The sequence below is a fragment of the Enoplosus armatus genome, chromosome 13 (genome assembly GCF_043641665.1).
Source record: "Enoplosus armatus isolate fEnoArm2 chromosome 13, fEnoArm2.hap1, whole genome shotgun sequence".
NCBI lineage: Eukaryota > Metazoa > Chordata > Actinopteri > Centrarchiformes > Enoplosidae > Enoplosus > Enoplosus armatus.
In genome coordinates this window covers 3,507,658-3,526,562 of record NC_092192.1, presented here as the reverse complement: position 1 = coordinate 3,526,562, position 18,905 = coordinate 3,507,658, and positions in this window count along the sequence as shown.

Genomic DNA, 18,905 nt, shown 5'->3' with positions numbered 1-18,905 from the left:
AAGCAGAAATTCTCTAATAAATAAGCACATCAGCACATACAATTATATATATCGATAAGAAGGTATATTTTTCAAATACTTATTTAAATGGTAAATGTGTTGGCTGTGAACAAATCACATTCTAACCTCTTATCTACTTACAGTCAACCAAACCAAAAACCCCTTAAACAGGCAGTCAGGCAGAAAGACAGAAAGACCTCTCACGCCTGCACACTTCGCTGAACAAATTACACACATGAATCCATGGACACCAATGCGCACTTTCATCACCACCACATCACGTGATGCAGCGGTAACGCCTGCAGATCATTGCTCTGGAATTCCAATCTATTAGTATCTGATACAGCCGCACCAAACGGGTCTGAAATATTTAGCGTCATTAAATGACTCTTAACATCTCTAATTTGCATACTTATTGTCTTTTCTGAATTCATGGCCTGGTGTGACATTATGATTTAAATGTTAAGTAATGACAGCACATTTTCATCAAAAACAGCCACATAAACACACGGAAGACCGACCAACTAAACAGGGGCCCATTAAATGCAGCGATAACGTGACAGACCAAAGACTGCCCCATTAAAAAATAAACACTGATCGAGTAAATACTGGCCCATTAACTACAAACAGACTGGCCCATTAAGCGCCAAGATAGAGTGACAAATTAAGACTTGCCCAATACATAATTGAGACTGTATGACTGGAAACGGGCTCATTAAATATTAAGTGTGACTGACTACATTTTGTCCAATACATGTTAATAGAGAAAAAAACAAATAAAACACTTAAATACTGAGACTAATTTCAGACTGATCTATTTAAAGCGTCCTGGACTAACAATAGTTTGAACAGATCCAGAGTAGGGCCCTCAACCTTTTCGCTACTGATGAAGTATGTCTGCAGCATCACGTATAGAAAACTGTCAAGCACCAAAAAGCTGACTTTGGATGTTTGGCTAGTGTCAACAGTTTACAGTGGGACCAGTAACTTCCTGGAGTCTCTGCTGGTTGCCTGGCAACAGGTCCCAGCCCAGTCAGGCACATAAAAAAAAGTATTCGTGAGTATTTGTTTATTTCACTTCGGTTTCTGAACAGATTAAACAAAGCAGATCTAATGTTTTAATTAGTAGGCTTTAGAGATGTTGACACCTTGTGTGTGAATCTTCTCATCTGTCGGCAAAAAAAAGTGTAATAAGCGTGTTTCCCAAAATGTCAAACTACTGAGGTTTCCTCAAAGTAAGGTGTTGAAAAAAGGATCATTTCGATATTGGAACCGTAGCTCAGGTATCATATTAGCATTACAATGATCAATTTCAAACAGCACCGAGCTTCAGTCGAGGGTTAGACTCGAACCCTTTCCGGGAAAGCAGCCGTTAGTGTTTAATGGTTGAGTGCTTACTCAGTCAGTCTGTCTGAGACAGACCGACGAAACATTAAATATTCAGACCTACTGACTAAACACTAGCCCGTTTAAAGGCTAAGGAGGACCGACATACTAAACACTGGCTCATCAAACACTGAAGCAGACAGACGGACCCGACAGCACAGCATCTGTTCAGCATTTTCATTCTAGCTGAAGGGGGAGGCACTCGCCACTTGACCCTCAGAGTGCCATCCCTATCACTCCAACAGCTGAAAGAGCAGCATGAAGCGGACCACATGCTGTTCACAAGATTTCGGATGCGGCGACTCAATATGAGGGTCCGCCTGATTGCAAAAAAGTGGAGGGAACAAAACTAGAGTCTTGCGGCAGGACGGTTTTTGAGGTGTGCAATTTCATCAACTGCCGGTTGCTTCTGATGGACCTGGTAAAAATGGTGTTCAACAGATTTAGACCATCTCCAGACTCCAACACACACGACAAACAACTGCTCACCAAGTCTGCATTCAGTAAACATTGTTTTGGTGAAAGCATTCGTGCCGATGTAAAGTACTGTGGTTCATATTTATGCCGGCAATGCAAGTTATCACTTTTGATGTCGCTGTCCCGATTAGAATAATAAAAGGAGGGATGTTCAGAAGAGATGGAGAGGGAAAAAAAGGGGGTGGAAAAGAGAAGCACTCAGAGTCATGGAGGGGGGGAGGGATAAAAGGAAAGAGAATGAAAAACAAAGAGGGAGAAGATAAGTTATTTGAAAACAAGCATGTGAGTGAGGAAGATGAAGAGAGACAGATGCAGTGAAGTGTGACGTGAGCCTAGTTTAGATCTGGGAACTGAGACCCATTTCCATAACAGAACTGGTTTCAACTGTACCAGACGGAGCTCTGGTTATTTTATGCTTCGACCCTACACCAGGATGGAAAACCATTTACATGCTGCAGGAGCTCCCGTCAAACTGGACACAACGGAGGGTCAGAGAGCTGCTGAAAGCCTTGTGATTTTGTAAAGTCCGCCGAGCAAAGCGGGGCTTTAAGGGCAACAGCAGAATGATAACTTGGGAGGGTAGGAGGTAATTTAGGTCCAGCCTTCAGGGAGGTGAATGCAAAAAGAGCTTGTTTCAGGAACCCCGAAGAGATCACTGCAAGGGGCTTACTACAGAGGAACCGCCAAATAAGCTGTAACTCAGGATGGACTCTGCGCTGTCCCTGAGGTGGAGTCTGTAATCCATAATCTGACACCAGCTCACACAATGGACTTGTACTGGCCAAACACTGTCGGCTCCTTCAGTCTGCTTCAACCAAAGTGCTTGTTGGGTGGTTCAGTACTCTCTGAAACCCGTGTCCCCCACACAGCCCGACAATATGAACGTTTACTGTCGCCATGGCTACAGATGCCGGTTTAGAAGCTAACGTTTAAATCACGACGGCAGCGGGCTCAGTGGTTGATGACTGTGAGCCATCTAGGGCTACAACTGATCATTATTTTCATTTCCGATTAATCTGCCGATTGTTTTCGTGATTAATCGTTTACACGGCATTTAAAATGTCGAAAAATTGTGAAAGAATGCTCATCACAATTTCCCAGTGATGTCTTCAAATTGCTTCTTTTGTCCAACCAACAGCCCAAAACCCAAAGACTCTTCATTTACATCATATTAAATCACATCACATCATAAACGACAACGAAAAGCAGCAAATCCAGACGTTTAAGAAGCTGGAACCAGCAAAAGTTTTCCAGCAAACCAGCAACTCATTTCCTGTCGATCAATTAATCGAGTCATCGTTGCAGCTCTAGAGGCGTCGGTGTCGGACGATGCCCCCAGTTAGGGGTACGGGTTAAGGTTCGGCACGTGCGGTCTGGAGCTCGGGGGATGCATTGCATCGCGGCAGCGTTCACTGTGAATGTGGGCGTCTTTGTGAACACTGCAACAGGATATTGTACTACTTAGAACAAACAGGGCTTTGTTTACTTGAGGCAGTTTAAGCTCTGAGGTTGGTGTTACAGACTGATGCGTTTGTCACTTCATCATCCCCTCTGTGTCATTACATCTGCTTTGATTTGTCACTCTATTATCCAGCCATGCGACACGGTTTTGGCATTCTCAGCTCTGTTTTCAGAGACAGTTTATCACAGAGTACAACTGACTACAGAGATTTGCCTTGGTTGCATTTGCCGTGACATCAACTCATTATTGATGCCGTAACACACTACACACTGACACACGAGTCATGAAGACTGTTTTCTCCTACATCACATACAACATGAATGCAGCTGAAACAGGCAGCCTGTGAAATTAATAAGGAAAAGTGAGAAAATGTAAACGTGTCAAATAGACTGTTGAGAACCTCGTTAAGTCTCAGCTATTTAAACATGTGTTATCACAGTGTGAATGTCAGTCACTGAAACACCGGTGATGTATCTATCTCTTTAAGTTGGCTGAGTGTGTGTGTGTGTGTGTGTGTGTGTGTGTGTGTGTGTGTGTGTGTGTGTGTGTGTGTGTGTGTACTAGACCATTGAAGCCATGTCAGGCTTACATAATCGAACACAATCACCATGATGGCAACAAACAAGGAAAATAAAACCGAGGTAGAGCATAACCAGATATAGTTTCTGTAGTTAATGGTTGCAAATTGCACAGGAGTGTTGTATAAAAGTGGCAGGATTATGCAACTTCTAGGGATTAGATAATTAATGGTTGTGTGCAAAAGATTTCTCTTTAAGAGGGACACATCTGGCTCTCTCTCGTGATTGTTTGCTCTGGTAAAAACTTGTTTGTGGAGCAGATATTCTCAGAATTAACATCTCCGTCAATACTAACATTATATTTGAGTAAATAAAGCTTTCTTTGTTTATTTTTAACAAACTCCAACTGTGTTAGTGTTTGCAAATGCTGCAGCTCTCCCCAGCTAACTCAATGAAAGACTAATCAGAGAGCAGAGAGAAATTAAGGAGGGATTGATTAAAACTGCGACTGAAACATTTTCTACTGTGTTCTGCATGCTGCCTACAGTCTCACTTCATCTTAATCTATAATGAAAGCCTACACCTTGAGAATGTAAATCATGTACATACTGCAAGCCAATAAAAAAAAAAGGAGGGGGGGTGTCATTTTAATTGAAATGACATGAAAGAGTCAATCTGCCATTCAAACATGACAAAGAGATAGAGAGGTTGTTACAAATGTGGCCAAAGGCAGGAAGTAAAGGGAGGGATTTAATGTCGAAATGATATGTTGTTCATGTTTTATAACGCTGTTTGTTTGGTTTAGAGTCACTTTTAACAGGCAGCATCATTATCTAAATCACTTCGACCCGTCGACTACATTCACAGTAGCTGGGCAGCCGTGTGGTTTTGAAATCCAATAAATAATAAATTAAATTGGACTAATTTAAAAAATATATCTGATATTGCTTGTATACGCCTGCGTCTGCCTGTGTTTCTGCATCCCTGCGGCTCTGAAATAAAAATGATGAGTAAAACATTTATCATAACCAAAAAAAAAATCACTCGAATCAAATCTTACTCAAATCTCTAAAGATAAGGTTTGGGTTGATGTATATATTATATATACACACACATGTATATATAATACATACATGTATGTATTATATATACACACACATGTATATATAATATATACATGTATATATTATGATGTAGCTATAATATATACATCAGATGATTTAACCTTGTCTGCCTGATTTCTCTTTACACTTTTTACTGTGGAAATTATCCCTTCACCATTTATTTTCAATGTTCAATTCACATGTGGTTATTTTATTCATTAACAATTTTTCAATACATTTCATATCTCAACATATACAGTATCGATACTGCGACATAAAATTCTCATATATTTAGGATTTTCTACTGCAGATTGGACAAAACAAGGAACTTCAAAGAAATTGTTGGGGATATTTTATAAGCCCAATGATTAATTTATAATGAAAATAATCTTATGCTGCAGTCTTAAAACAGTTACAAATATCATCAACACAATATGCCATCAACCTTTGAAAAAAAATGTAAAATCCTGATGGTCAGCGACAGGAGAGCCCAAGTACTTAAATGCCTCAGTGTGCTTCCTGATGGGACACGGACCTTAAATGACCAAAAGATACGTTCTTCAGGATATGTGATTCGCTCCACTTGCTTTCAACAAGGGGGATGAGAGAAGACACGGACAAAAAGATAGTGTCCAATCTGGCCAGTCCATTATGGAGGGGGCGCAGGGGAAAGCAATAGAGCTGGATAAGTCTTCAAATCTTAAGTCTTTGCTCTGAAAAGAAGCACTGAATGAAAAAGACTTTCACCGGGGCCTGGAGAGCTCAAAGTAGTTTTTTTATGAGGAGGGCAACTAGAAAATTTGTGGGAAAAGGGCATCTGATTTGTTTTCTTCTGGTGCACTTAGTAGGCACGCAAGCATGTAGATTTGCCCTCTGAGCACATCATGTCAAGTGGATGGAAAAAGGAGCCAGTTAGGAGGGGGAGTAATGGAATTAAATACTCTTTTAAATCCCATTCGGTGACATCTGGTGCTATTCCGTGCTCAGAATAGTTTCCAAAATCTAAGTGAAATGAATCAATAATTAAAGCTTTTCTTCGTGTGCTTTGTTTGTGCTTATTCAGCGAAAGCTGTCGCGTAATGATCTGGCTGCAACTGATCGTTGCGTTTCAGACTGTGACCCAGTAGCTTCGAGGAGGAGGAAAGAAAGACAAAGTTTGCATAATGGCATTTAAAGATGCACTCTGTAAAAGTGACGACGGAAATAAAATTAATTTGTAAAGGAGGGTCATAAATAAAACAATCTTCTGTAAACACCACTAAAGTGTGTTGTCGACACATTTTAGTGGTGTTTAATGCTCGTAAATCTGTCGCAGAAGAATACACAACTTTTTTTATTACAGGCTGATTGGCCAAGTATCACTCATAGATCGCCAACAATGTCAAGGTGAGAATTCACTGGAGTCAGCGCCGCCTTCACTGGAAGAAGCCGGCAGCAGTGAGGCACTGCATTTTAAAAGCCCGTCTCGGGGCCCATTCCAACACAAAAGCTCTAATTAGGAAAGTGAATATTGCACTTTGGTGACCAGAAACACGACTCCAAATTAATGACAATGTTGTGTATCTGTAATCTGTATATAATGACGAAATGTGTGCTGTGTGTCGGTTACTGTTTGCTAACCTGCTTGAACTTTATGACCTGGTCGAAATAAAATGTGGAATGAGACTTGAACATGCATCTTATAGGTCTAATCTGTGGAAGCATGTGTCTGTTTCTTTACAGGCGCATCCCTTTATGTAAATACAACAGTGCATAACATAATAACAACCACAGGGAGGAAGCATTAAGACAACAGTTATGCATCACATCCTACAAGTTCAACATAACAGCAATACAGGAAAACATCTGTTGCACAACGAGGATGCTTTGTCAAACTAAATTACACAAGAGGAAAAAAAAACATGTTTTAACATCAGAGTTTGAGAAGAGTCGATTCAAGGAGACTGTCGATACCTGTTGTGAGATGGCAAGATTTATTATGCTTCCAACCTGTCCCCGGAATAGGAATGAGAAAGAAATGAACGCATTGAGAACAACTACCGCAATGAAATGGGGTCATAATTTAATTTTCCTCAACTGACAAGCTCCTAGTGGCTCTCTGGACAGCTCTCCTGCCCAGCATGCATGTGATTGAAATGGAGGATGAGGACTCCGTGTCACCGCCAATTCCATTTTCAACTTGCACTTCCTCCGCTGAGCTCAAATAAAAACCAAAAGGTAATTGCATCCTCATCAAAATACAGACAGCTGTATTTAGTGCAGTCACTGTAGAAGTCCATTTGCTGCTTCGTCTCTGTCAAGTGAGACAAATATTTACTGAGCCAGACACTTCCAGTTACAGACCGCATTGTGGGGGATAAACAAAAAGACCAAGTCTCTACACAGTGAGCCTAGAGATGTCGCTAACTGAATTCACAGAGAAGATGAATGATAAATAGTTAAGTGGAACATGGCATGCTTTTCTCCTGAATGACAGACCAGCACAAGGGAAACCTTTGTCATTCTCCTGCACCTGCCATCTGATGTTCTCTCTATTTAATAAATGGCAGAAAGAACGTCATCTTTACAGTTTGCTGCATCTCTGTACAAGTTTATCTATGAGGTGCCAGACTGGATGAAAACAACATCAAATCATCGCCAGGAGAGATGCAAACAAGCTGCCAGATATCATCACAGCGGAGTGTAACATGCAACAGAAAGTGCATGGGTGGTGGAGCTCCACTGTAAATCCCTTCAATAAAAAAAAGTTGGACATCGGTAGTGAGTTTTGTGTGTCATTGCAGACTTGTAATTCAAAGAATATGTAATGAATCTGATCCTTATTTACTAATTTAAACAGCCATTTCTGTCCAAGAGCCAGAGCTAAATGCTGCATGAATCCTTCTTATACACAGTAAAAGCCAAGAACACTGCAAAGACATATCTATTATGATACCAAGAGTCTGGCCATGTGGATGATTCACGGACTCAGAAGTCATTCATGTGTCCCGGTGTCATCAGTCGGGTGCGAAATGATTCTCAATACTAACGGAGGACCACCACAAATGGGTCCAACGCACAGAGTACAGAAAACTGTCAATTATCAGATGCTGGCATTGAATGCTCGCTCACATTTTTCGTCTTGTTGACTTGTTCTTTGAGCAGATGTTTCCATATTGAAACATTTTAGAAAGTATTTTAGGCAGGCAAAGTTCCTGTACTGGATGTACAAGAACCTTAAGACAAAACTAAACACTGATGCATTTGAGAAGTTTGTGAATATCATGTCGTTAAAAAGAGGTTTGTAAAAAAGAGATATGTTTATAATCCTCAAAGTAAGGTATTGTAAAATTCATCATTTCTGCATTTGCACTGAAAGCTGGGTATCACATTTTCACCAGTTTTGTAGCCAGTGCATGTTAAAAAGTTTGACTCTAGTTGAAATTTTACCCAAATAATGTTAAAACACTAAAAGCAATGTATGCAAAGCAGTACTAATTACAGAGCCGACACTGAAAACAGCATTACCCTTGGGAAGGAAAGGGCCTTCTTCCCCAAACTGGTGCCAAAAATCTGCAAACACACAGTAAACAAACCTGCAGTAACTGGTTTCTTTGTCCACTTAGGAACAGCAAGAACAACACATCCCCTTTTAACCTGATATGGTGAACTCGTTAGCAAACAATTCCCTATTTACACATCCAGCAGATACAGAGCGACACTGGCATTCATTTGGAGTTGTGCTTCTTTACACCTGGTGAGTATAAGTCCAATATTCACTCTCTGTCTATCTGTCTCCTGCTCCACTATGTTCAACAGCTGTTTGGTGCTGAGCAGGTGGCGTACTGTCCGTTTTGAGACGTTTGTCGCTGAAAATATCCGCCTACTGGGGCCAAAAATGGTGAGTGTGAACCAAAACGGTAAAGTTGCCGGATCAGAAAACCAAAAGCACAGAGCTGGAAGACATGTAGAGCTGCAGGGAACTGCAGACTCAGGTGATAATTATCGGTGGGTTCATCAGTACAAGTGGCCCCTTTCACATACATGTAGTTATGTGATTAATTGTTAATGTAAATATATAAACTGGTATGCAGTAGCGTGGTGATTTTCCTTAACTGGAACAAATGAAAAATGAAAACAGGCCCTGACCAAAAGTACACAAAAGTAAAGTGTAATGTTTTATATCTTTAGAAGCTTTTGAATGTCTCTACCATCCTCACATCAAGACAACTCACACAAAAACAAGTGGGGGCTCCTTTTCTATGATGTAACCCAGCCAAATCCAAGCAAAAAATCAAACGCTTTAAAAAGATATTCATGTTTGAAGAACAATACCGAAAGAGTGACTTTTCAATCCTTAATCCTTTTTTTCGACCAAATCCAACACACTCCCCAACACTTCCCACCTGCGAGCCTTTCAGTAAGGGTGAGCAAATAATTCACAAGACTGTTCTTAAACACAGAGCCGCTCAGATAAGATTAGCCAGTATGGCTGTGCATGAGAGATAAGTGTAGACTAATTCCTCATGTCTTGGGGGCAGAGTTCCTGCAGAGTCCCAGTGGGCTGACCTGCAGCTGAAGCTTCCTGGGATGCTACTAGCTACGACTGATCAAAGACCAGCTGATGACTGCGGTATCCTTGGCAGACAATTTGTACAGAAAGAGGAAGACATTTGTCTGTGAAGGTACTTCCTGATTTGCCTTACATGGCAAATGAAATCTTTGCATGATCACAGCAATGTAGCCCAGAGACACATTAGACCGCTGTTCAGTCTTAATCCTGAGGCGCGATGTTTTCTCCAGGCTGATTCGTATGCTGCACTCACTTCCTTTGTGGAAGCACGATGATAGGAAATCTCACTGAAGTCGACAACATGGGCGCCCATCTTGAAGCTGGCAAAGAGCACAATATAGCAAATATGGGACACCTGCTGTGTGACGAGCAGCTGAGAGCCAGGAGGAGGCTTTTCATCTGATTGGGAGCAGAACCAAACCGCGGCCATCAGTGGAGCTCCAGCCCTACATCTTTCCCAAAAAAGACAAACAACGGGAAAGATATCTGTTTTCATATCAAACACTTAACAGACTGAAAAAGCAGGAGGATTAAAAAGCTTTCGAACCAAAAGATGACAGTGCAGCGACAGACCCGTTTTATTACTCAGGGCGTGCTGGCAAACTTGCATCATTTGCCAAGAGATAAGACAACAGTCCTTCTTTTCCCCACTTCAAGCAAACAGAGTTCTGGAGCCATTCAGTGCAAAAAAAAACAAAAATTTTACTTTGGAAGCCAACACACTCAATTACTGTAGAGGGCAAGATAAAAGACAATACTTCATTTCAAAACAGATATCGACAAACATCTTTTGCTGTCAATACTTCTCATCCAAAGGCTCAGAGAAATCAGTGCAGGGTGCGCTTGTTTTGATGGCGTGTTATTTCACCCTGACAGCAGAACACGTCACAATCGTTTCCACGTTTCTTTCACTCTTTGAGGGGAACAATTTCAACTAAATGTCAAACTTGGCAAAACTGAGAAGAGATGTGTGCTACACATTCACTCATGTTCTTCTACACACAGCTATGCCACTGTCTTCCAATACCCAACAGTATGGGCGCACTGTAATTTGTCAAGGAATGAACAGCTCTTGTAAAACTTTCTCTGACATGGGAAATGGGAATATGAAACAGAGAATGTTCATAAATATGCAATGGGTGTTCTTAGCAACGACATTGCCTCTATTTTCCCATACAGATGTGATGTCATTTCATATTTGATGTGGCTATATAAAGCATGATACCAATGACACCTTTGAAGTTACAGAAAATAAAAATCAAGTCTTGCAGGGAGGTACATTCAGCACACAATATCTGACACTAATCAGCAAAAAACCCTGCTGTCCCTGGAATAGGCTGGAGATGATTCATTGATCTTTCAGCTAATCAAAGCAGACGTCTGCTTGAGTTTTAATCACAATCCTATTAGTAAACATTCCACGCTGGTAGGCTACTAACAACTGATGGGTTAATGCAATCACTTCCTTTAATCGTTTTCCTGACCTGCCAACTTATATGCACATCAAAGTCCACTGGCATCAAATATGCTGCAGCGCAACAGAAAAAAGAGAAGTACACTTCTTACTCAATTTTTTACATATATATATATCAATATCACAAATCTGCCGCAAGGTGCTTTACGATCTGTTCAGCAGAGGGTTGGCCATAACGATGAGCACAAAGAGCTGCCAACCTTGAAATGTTGACCAACCCGACCGATCCAGTATCACACCTCAGTCAAAGATGCATGTTGAGATGATAGATGAAAGCCTCTCACTGACCTATGATCATCGCGTCCCTTCCAATATCTGAAATATGGACATTTATCCCCCTCAGCATTTGTTTGTTTGTCTTTATTAACAGTAATTTCACCACTAGATGAGAACAAAGTGTTTGAACTCAAACAGAAAAAAAGCGTTTTTTTATTTTGGTCTAACGTTTGCACACAAAGCTGACTGTAACACTGGAACATTTCCATATGACCGGGACACCTGTGAGCCACCGTGATTGGATTACATGATGCAGGCACGACATGATGGATTTTCACAATAATAAAGCTGAACGGTGTTATGTACCTTGATGACCTGCTGGAGGATTGAGGCTCGCTTGGACCCGTCATGTGTAAACATCTGTGGTATCAGAGGATGCAAGTTTGAATAAGAGCCTGCACTCAACTTATATTCAGTTATATAGGCTATATTAAAACATCTGGTTGTGTACTGCATGCCTATACACCCTTTTACATTTCCAACCAGCTGTACTGGAGTCAAACAGAACTAAGTAGCAAGCAATGGAACGGATAAGAGGTCAATGGGTCACAGCTATGGTGCCTTAAGAGTTTTCCTGCAGCTTAAGCACAATCTCCTCAGAAGTGAGGAGAGTAGTGAGTAGAGGAGGTGAAATGAGCAAGTGTGGATAAATGACTTGAGGTACTATACTTCTTGAAAAAGAGGATTTTCAGCCCCCACTGACGATTGGAAGAGGATTCTGATGTTTCTACTCGAGTGAGAAGTTCATTTCATGATTGATGAGCCAGGACGGAGTAGAGTGGACAGTAGGTGGATTGATGGCCAGTGCAGCATTGGCAGAATGAAGAACATTGCCCAGCATGTAGGAAGTAGACCATGGCCTGGAGCTATGAGGGTTGTGGATCCCTTTGAAGTCGTGCGCGCCAGCACTACGGTTCTGAATTTGACATTATTTGAGAAAGACAGCAGTGGACGGAGTGTGAGCGGGGAGAGTTTGGGATAGCTGAAGATGAGGAGGGGAGCAGCATTGAGGATGAGTTGTAGAGTTGAAAAAGAGGGGGGGGGGGCAGCTTTGTGAGTGACTGCAGCATGAAGATGATGTCTGATGTGACAGATACTTTTAAAAGCTAAAATACAGACCAGGCTCTGCCAAACAGATTACTTCAACTAATAGAAAGCCATCTATGAATCACTCTGACCTTTCTTTTACATCCATCAGACAAGAGACCTTTATTCTAGTTTACATGCGTTTCTGCAACCTACTCGTCATGTGTAATGACTGAAAGATGTTCAAAAAGACTATTGTTCTGAACTAAATCAGTACAATCCATTAAGTAATTGAAATGTAATTAACCCAATCTGTAAAAATACTACAAAATGTCTGTTCCAGGTTGCAATCCATCAATTTTCTGCTTAAATTAAAGACAGGAGATTTACATTGTGCAAAATTTACTTAAAACTCAAGAACTTCAAATAGCTTTCAAGACGGTTTTCTCCTAGAACAGCATTTTCATTCTCTTTCATGTGGAACAACCCTCCTCTGGGGTGGAAAATTGAAATTTTAACAGTGGCAAATCACTGTCTCTACCATCCTCTTTTCCCCCCTTCCATCCTTGTCTACTGCAAGACAGTAAATTGACAAAGCAACATAAACAACATGGCCAAAGTAGCAGATTTTATAATGAAAAGATGCGGCAAAGCAAAGCTTTAACTGACGGTGAAATACATAACATTATACAAATGTAGATATCAATACTGAGCCGCTGTAGAGGGCCTGAGGGGTCTATATTCCTGGACAACTTATTTAACTTGACGAATATGAGTGTGGTGATATTGACTCTGTTCCTCGAACAGAAAACTCTTGTCTGAGTGAACTATGAATAACGTTACAGTAGTGGGACTGACACCTGGGCAGGAAACAGCTAATAACTCTTGGCCTCTAATTTCAACTGTGAACAAACAGCAACAGCGTGCATGAAATTACTGTCAGACAACTGCGTCAAAAACTATATGTCAGTACAGACGGGAAGGATCTGCAGCCAGGCTTATGGGACAGATGGTTTGTGTCGAGTCAGAGGGTTAATAGGTCTACTTTGGTGCACGGCCGACTACCGCATGAGAGTTAAAATCACATGCGAGTAGGTTCGCGTGTTCTAACATCACCCACAGTGTCGCAGGTTAAACTTGCGATGGTGGTCGGGCTAAATAATTCAACGAACGTCAGGCTTTTCATTTGAGGTTTAAACATTTACCTGACTCACCGGCGCGTCTGACAGAAAAGGTAAAAAGACAGAGACGGACGGGCAGAGACAGCAGGCGTGCTGACTGGACTGAAACAGTTGAAGATTAACATCTCTGTAATGGTGACAAGGCATTAACCCGTGTCCTACACATGACCTGTATGAAAGAGGTAATAGAGTAACATTTGTTGTCAAGTAAAATGGACAGAAGTTATTAGGTAAGTCCAGCTGGCCACTGGGGACGACATACAGGCACAGATTTGGTGCTCCGGTGAGTCTTTCCAGCAGCTTGACAGAGTTCGTACAGTATGTGGGATTGACTCAAAATAAACCACATTCATGGTGATAAAGAAACGTGTCACCCAGCGTGTCTCATTGTTAGTTAATAGTTTTAATGGAGCTCTCCGGCACAGAGGATTAAGCTCCATCAGGCTTTGGATACACCGGGAATACTTGTATTCATTCATCTGTTGACAATGAGAAAAACAGAAATTATCACCAGACTTATCCTTTAAAAACAAGCTCAGACCCACACTTGTCTGCATAAATACATAAACGAGAAGAAGTCCTACAGGACTCTCACATCACCAGCTGATGAGGCCACGTGGAACAGATGCTGCCAACTTGTGATTTTGGTGATTCTTGTGTTGAAATGAGCTCGGCTGAGACTTTGGAAGATAATCAATGGTGACTTCAGAGTCCTGACTGAGTGCAAATTGGCAGCAGAGTGAAGGAGTCTCAACTGTAAAAATACTTTTTAGTTTAGGCCTGAAATAAGACAAATGAATTGTGGACGCTGGGGCACAACAACACAGAGTCTTCACGAATGGAGTCCGATAAAGGGAGAGTATTAAAATCTCAAAGAAAGCAACTTGACCTGCCTTTGGATGAAGGTTTCACTCTAAAGGACATCAAACACCGTTGACGACTAAGAGATGGATATATCCGTCCTTGCCTTCAATGCACCTGTCATTTCAAATATACAGCTTTTCTATATAAAAGTGACTAACATTTTAAACATTAGCATGTAAAGGTCCTCATTAAACAATCCCAACACCTCTGGTCTCGAGTGGGAGACATTTGCTTTTTGAAAGGTGCTTTAAGATATGATGTATTATTATGTATTGAAATTGCAGGTGTCTATAATACAGTATTCTGTAGTTGCATTAGGTCAAGACTTTGTTAGTAAGACTTTTAAACTTCACTGACTATAAAATGGAGGATTTTGACAATTTCCTGGAAATAGATTTCTGTTTGAGAAAAGCTTGAGGTGCGTGTAAAAAGCTACATGCTGAGCAGTGACATCTGCTGCCAACTCTAAAATATAATGATCTACAGTAAATTATTAGGGCCAACTGTTTTTGTGCATTGCACCTGTTTTATGGTGTTATAAAACTCAGAGGAGAACGCGGTATAAAACAAACCAGATCAATGGCAACACAGTTATAGACATTAGATGTGGATTTCACAGAACAACATATTCAATCAATGACCCTGAGGCAATAACATCTTAATTACAACAGTTCTGTAGCGAAGATTATCAGACAGTGACGGTCCCTGGCAACACACAGAGGTAATTTAATTACCACTAATAGGTAGGAACATGTGTGTTTTTTTCTTCCATCCTTGGATTGTTCAGGTGGTAAAGAATCCGTCAGTTTCAGATACTCTGATCAGAGTTGAGAGAAATCAGCAGTAAAGTACATCAAGTCTCTCAGCTCCTCGGTTTGTACTGAAATGGTGGATGATGATTCAAACACCCGAAGAAAACGTCAAAAAAAGAAATTCAAGACATGTTTCAACACTCACTTCACGTTTCACTTCAAAAGAAATGAGATGAAATGTAATTAATACTTGAATTAATATTAGATAAATAGACATAAAATGAGGCATTTGATGTCTGGGTTTCAGACAGGTAGGGCAATCAATATTAACAAGATTCAACGGGGAACACTGACCTTTGATATCACAGCTTCGGCATATTGTTGCCTTCTGACTTCTCCTTTGCTACTTTAACTTCAGTCGAACGAGTGCATCCCGAAAAATGAGAAAACCTTGAGAAAATAACGTCATATTGACTCGTCATCAAGCTAAAACTATGACTGTGGGATGTGTTTGAAGAGCGTGTTTGCAGTAATATTTCAAGCAATAAATGCCAAACATTTGACGGCTCTGAAATGTGAGCTTTCGCTGCTTTTCTTGGTCTTAGATTATAATAAATTGAATATTTTGGGCTTGTATCAATTTGCAGTAGATTTTGGACTTTTAGTCAGATGGAACAAGAGATTCAATGACGTCTCCTTGTGCACTCGGGTATTATGATGATTAGGTAGCATTTTTCACTGTTTTGTGATGTTTTATAGACCAAACCATAAATAGATTATGAAAATAATAGTTAGTTGGCCAATGTATGCAAAGCCACATATAATAACCAAATTGATGCTCAGTGTGATGAACTTGTTCCAATGTTAAGCACTAAGTCTAATTAAAGGTCTAACGAAAGACGCTACACGCCTTTTATACAGAAGACACTTTGATATGTCACAGCATGAAAAGCAGGAAAAAATGGATGGCTGAATTCTATTTAGCTGCTTCAGTTACAGGGTGTTGGTATTGTGCGTGCTGGCTCACTTTCACGTCGTGGCTTACTGGGACACTTGAGTAGAACGGAGGCGTCAGTAATGTTATAAGTAACACCTGTGCTTTTCCTACTGTGACAAGAGGCCTGTTGAGTTTCATTGTGTTTCTGAGAGACGAATCACAGACGAGTCAGGACGTCTCGGCCTCTACTGCTTCCACCGCTTTTTAAAATCCGTCTCTTGTGAGTCCAACAACTTTATGGAGGTGCGACACTGAAAGTACCTCTTTCACAGAAATATTGAATTATCACCCTCAGTGCCAAAAACTTGACATTGCAGCGATACGAGGTTTTCAAGTCAGATTGCCGATGAAAACAGTCGTATTATACCAAGGTCGAGTGTCAATGAAAGCATGGTGCAGTGTTGAAGCAGTATACTAGCTTACTAAATATATATCATTTTCTTCATGTTAAATACAAGTGTTGTGCTAACATTTTCAAAAAGCAAGAGCCTGTCAGTTTTGTGTGTTTTCCCCTCTTCGAGCTGTGGCCAGCTCTCATTTATATAACTGATTATAAATACAGCTTTATTTCAAGTTGCCTTATTTGTATTATATGTCTCTTTTCAAGCTGTTCTTGCTACGATGGTGTGTTAATACTTTGTATGATGCACTTGTCAGCACTTACACAAAATACATATTTTCTGTTTTATTTCAGTTTTCTTCACGTTTGAAAAACAGCCTGCTACATTAGCTGAATACGGTAGATTCGAGTCATCTCAGAGCATATCTGTTGGGCATTTGTTCATTAAATTTCCTCAGCCTTCCTTGCTGTAACCTTCTTCAAGCAAGAGCACCCTGATTAACAAGAAGAATTTGAGCTGCCTGATGTCCCGCCATAATCAGCATGGTACAGTCAACATAACCACTTATCCTAATGAGGTCATTAATTAAGCAAATTAAGGCAATCATTATAAAATGTTTCAATGTCATATATATACATAGCAATTGATCAGAATTCATGTGAAGTTCAGATATTTAAGCATAATGAAGAGACAGCAGTTTTAAGATGTAAATACATGCAGGAAAATGCCACAAGATCTCATTAGTCCGGCCACTCTGGAGGGGAATGTGTGGATTAACCGCTGCTGCTCCTCTCATTTATTATTTTCCAGTTGTTGTGTTCACAAGAATGCTTCTATGTGCAGATGAAACCATGACAACCCGTCATTCTGCCCGACACCTAACATAGCGGAGGCACATTAAACATGGATCATGTCCTCAAAGTAGGCCACTGCAGCTCCAGACACCTCCAGAAAAACTCTTCACGCAGTCGTCTCAGCACTTAAACATGCGACAGAGCTTAGAGCTGCTGCGATACTCCGAATGGCAATCCTAACACATTGTTCCAGACTGCCACCATTTAGTCACGTTTCAAAATTTAAAACTGGTAAATGTGCACTTTTCTTTGATCTGGCTTGCTTATTTGTTGGTCATCAGGAGGCAGACGTGATTGGTGTGTGTGTGTGTGTGTGTGTGTGTGTGTGTGTGTGTGTGTGTGTGTGTGTGTGTGTGTGGACAGCTAACACGTGGCTGTCATCACCGGCAAAAGTGCCTTCCAAGTTGGCAAAACATTGGCCTTCACTAAGCAACAGGGCTGACAAATCTCTTACAGATCTTTTAACAATCCTCACTCTTTTTGTATTCGCAGAGAGCGACGGACAAAACATTCAAGCAGCAGGCTTCTTATTTTTAGCAGACACTGTCGCCTTTTGCAGGTTGAAATCCTAATCAAGAAGTCGGCGTCGGCGTCTGTGGCTAATTACATCTTCGACTTCCTCCCTCGTAACATGGAGCTGCTGCCGTTTGTATACCGGCCCCACAGATCCACAGATGATGCGGTCTCCCAGGTTCTGCACACCACTCTCTCTTATCTTGACAGCCAGAAGGGGGGCTATGTGAGACTGCTCTTAATCAATTACAGAGTCCACACCAGACTCGTAAAGTGATTGAACTGGGACTGAATACCCCCCCTGTGTGCATGGACCTCCAGGTGGTCAGGGTGGGTAGACACACTTCCAACTCCCTAACCCTGAGCACAGGACCCCCGCAGGGTTGCGTCCTCAGTCCCCTGCTGTACACACGACTGTGTGGCCAGATTCAGCTCCAGTTCCATCATTAAGTTTGCAGATCTCCGAGCCTACCCGGTCCTCCGGTCACTCTGGTGCCAGGATAACAGCCTCCTCATGGAGCCGATTGTGGATTTTAGAAGAGCACAACAACAACGGCGGACGTCCACGCCCCTGAGGATTAATGGGACTACTGTGGAGAAGGTAATACCTGGCAGTCCACATCACAGAGGATCTGACATGGACAGCACAAACAGAAAGTCTGGTGAGGAGGCAAGGCGGCACCTTTACCACCTCAGAGTCTCTCTGGGGATCCTTCACAAACACCACAGCCTGGTTTGGCAACAGCTCCGCTCAGGACAGGAGGGCTGAACTGCACTCCCCTCCCTGCAGGACTTACACAGCAAGAGGTGCAGAACCAAAGCCTGTAGGATCATGAAGGATCCTCACCACCCCGACAACAAACTGTTCCAGCTGTTGCATTCAGACAAGCGCCTCCGCAGTCACGTAGCCAAAACAGAAAGACTGAGACAGAGTTTCTTTCCTCAGGCCAGGCTTGTGATCACTGATCTCACCAGGGCCCCCCCACGAAGTTCCACATACTCATCACCTCATACACACACATATAAGTACACATATACACATGGTACACATGAATATAAATGTATATGTTGGCAGTATTGTAAATATTGTAACTATTCTAATTTCTTTCGTATCGTTGTGGTTGCTTCC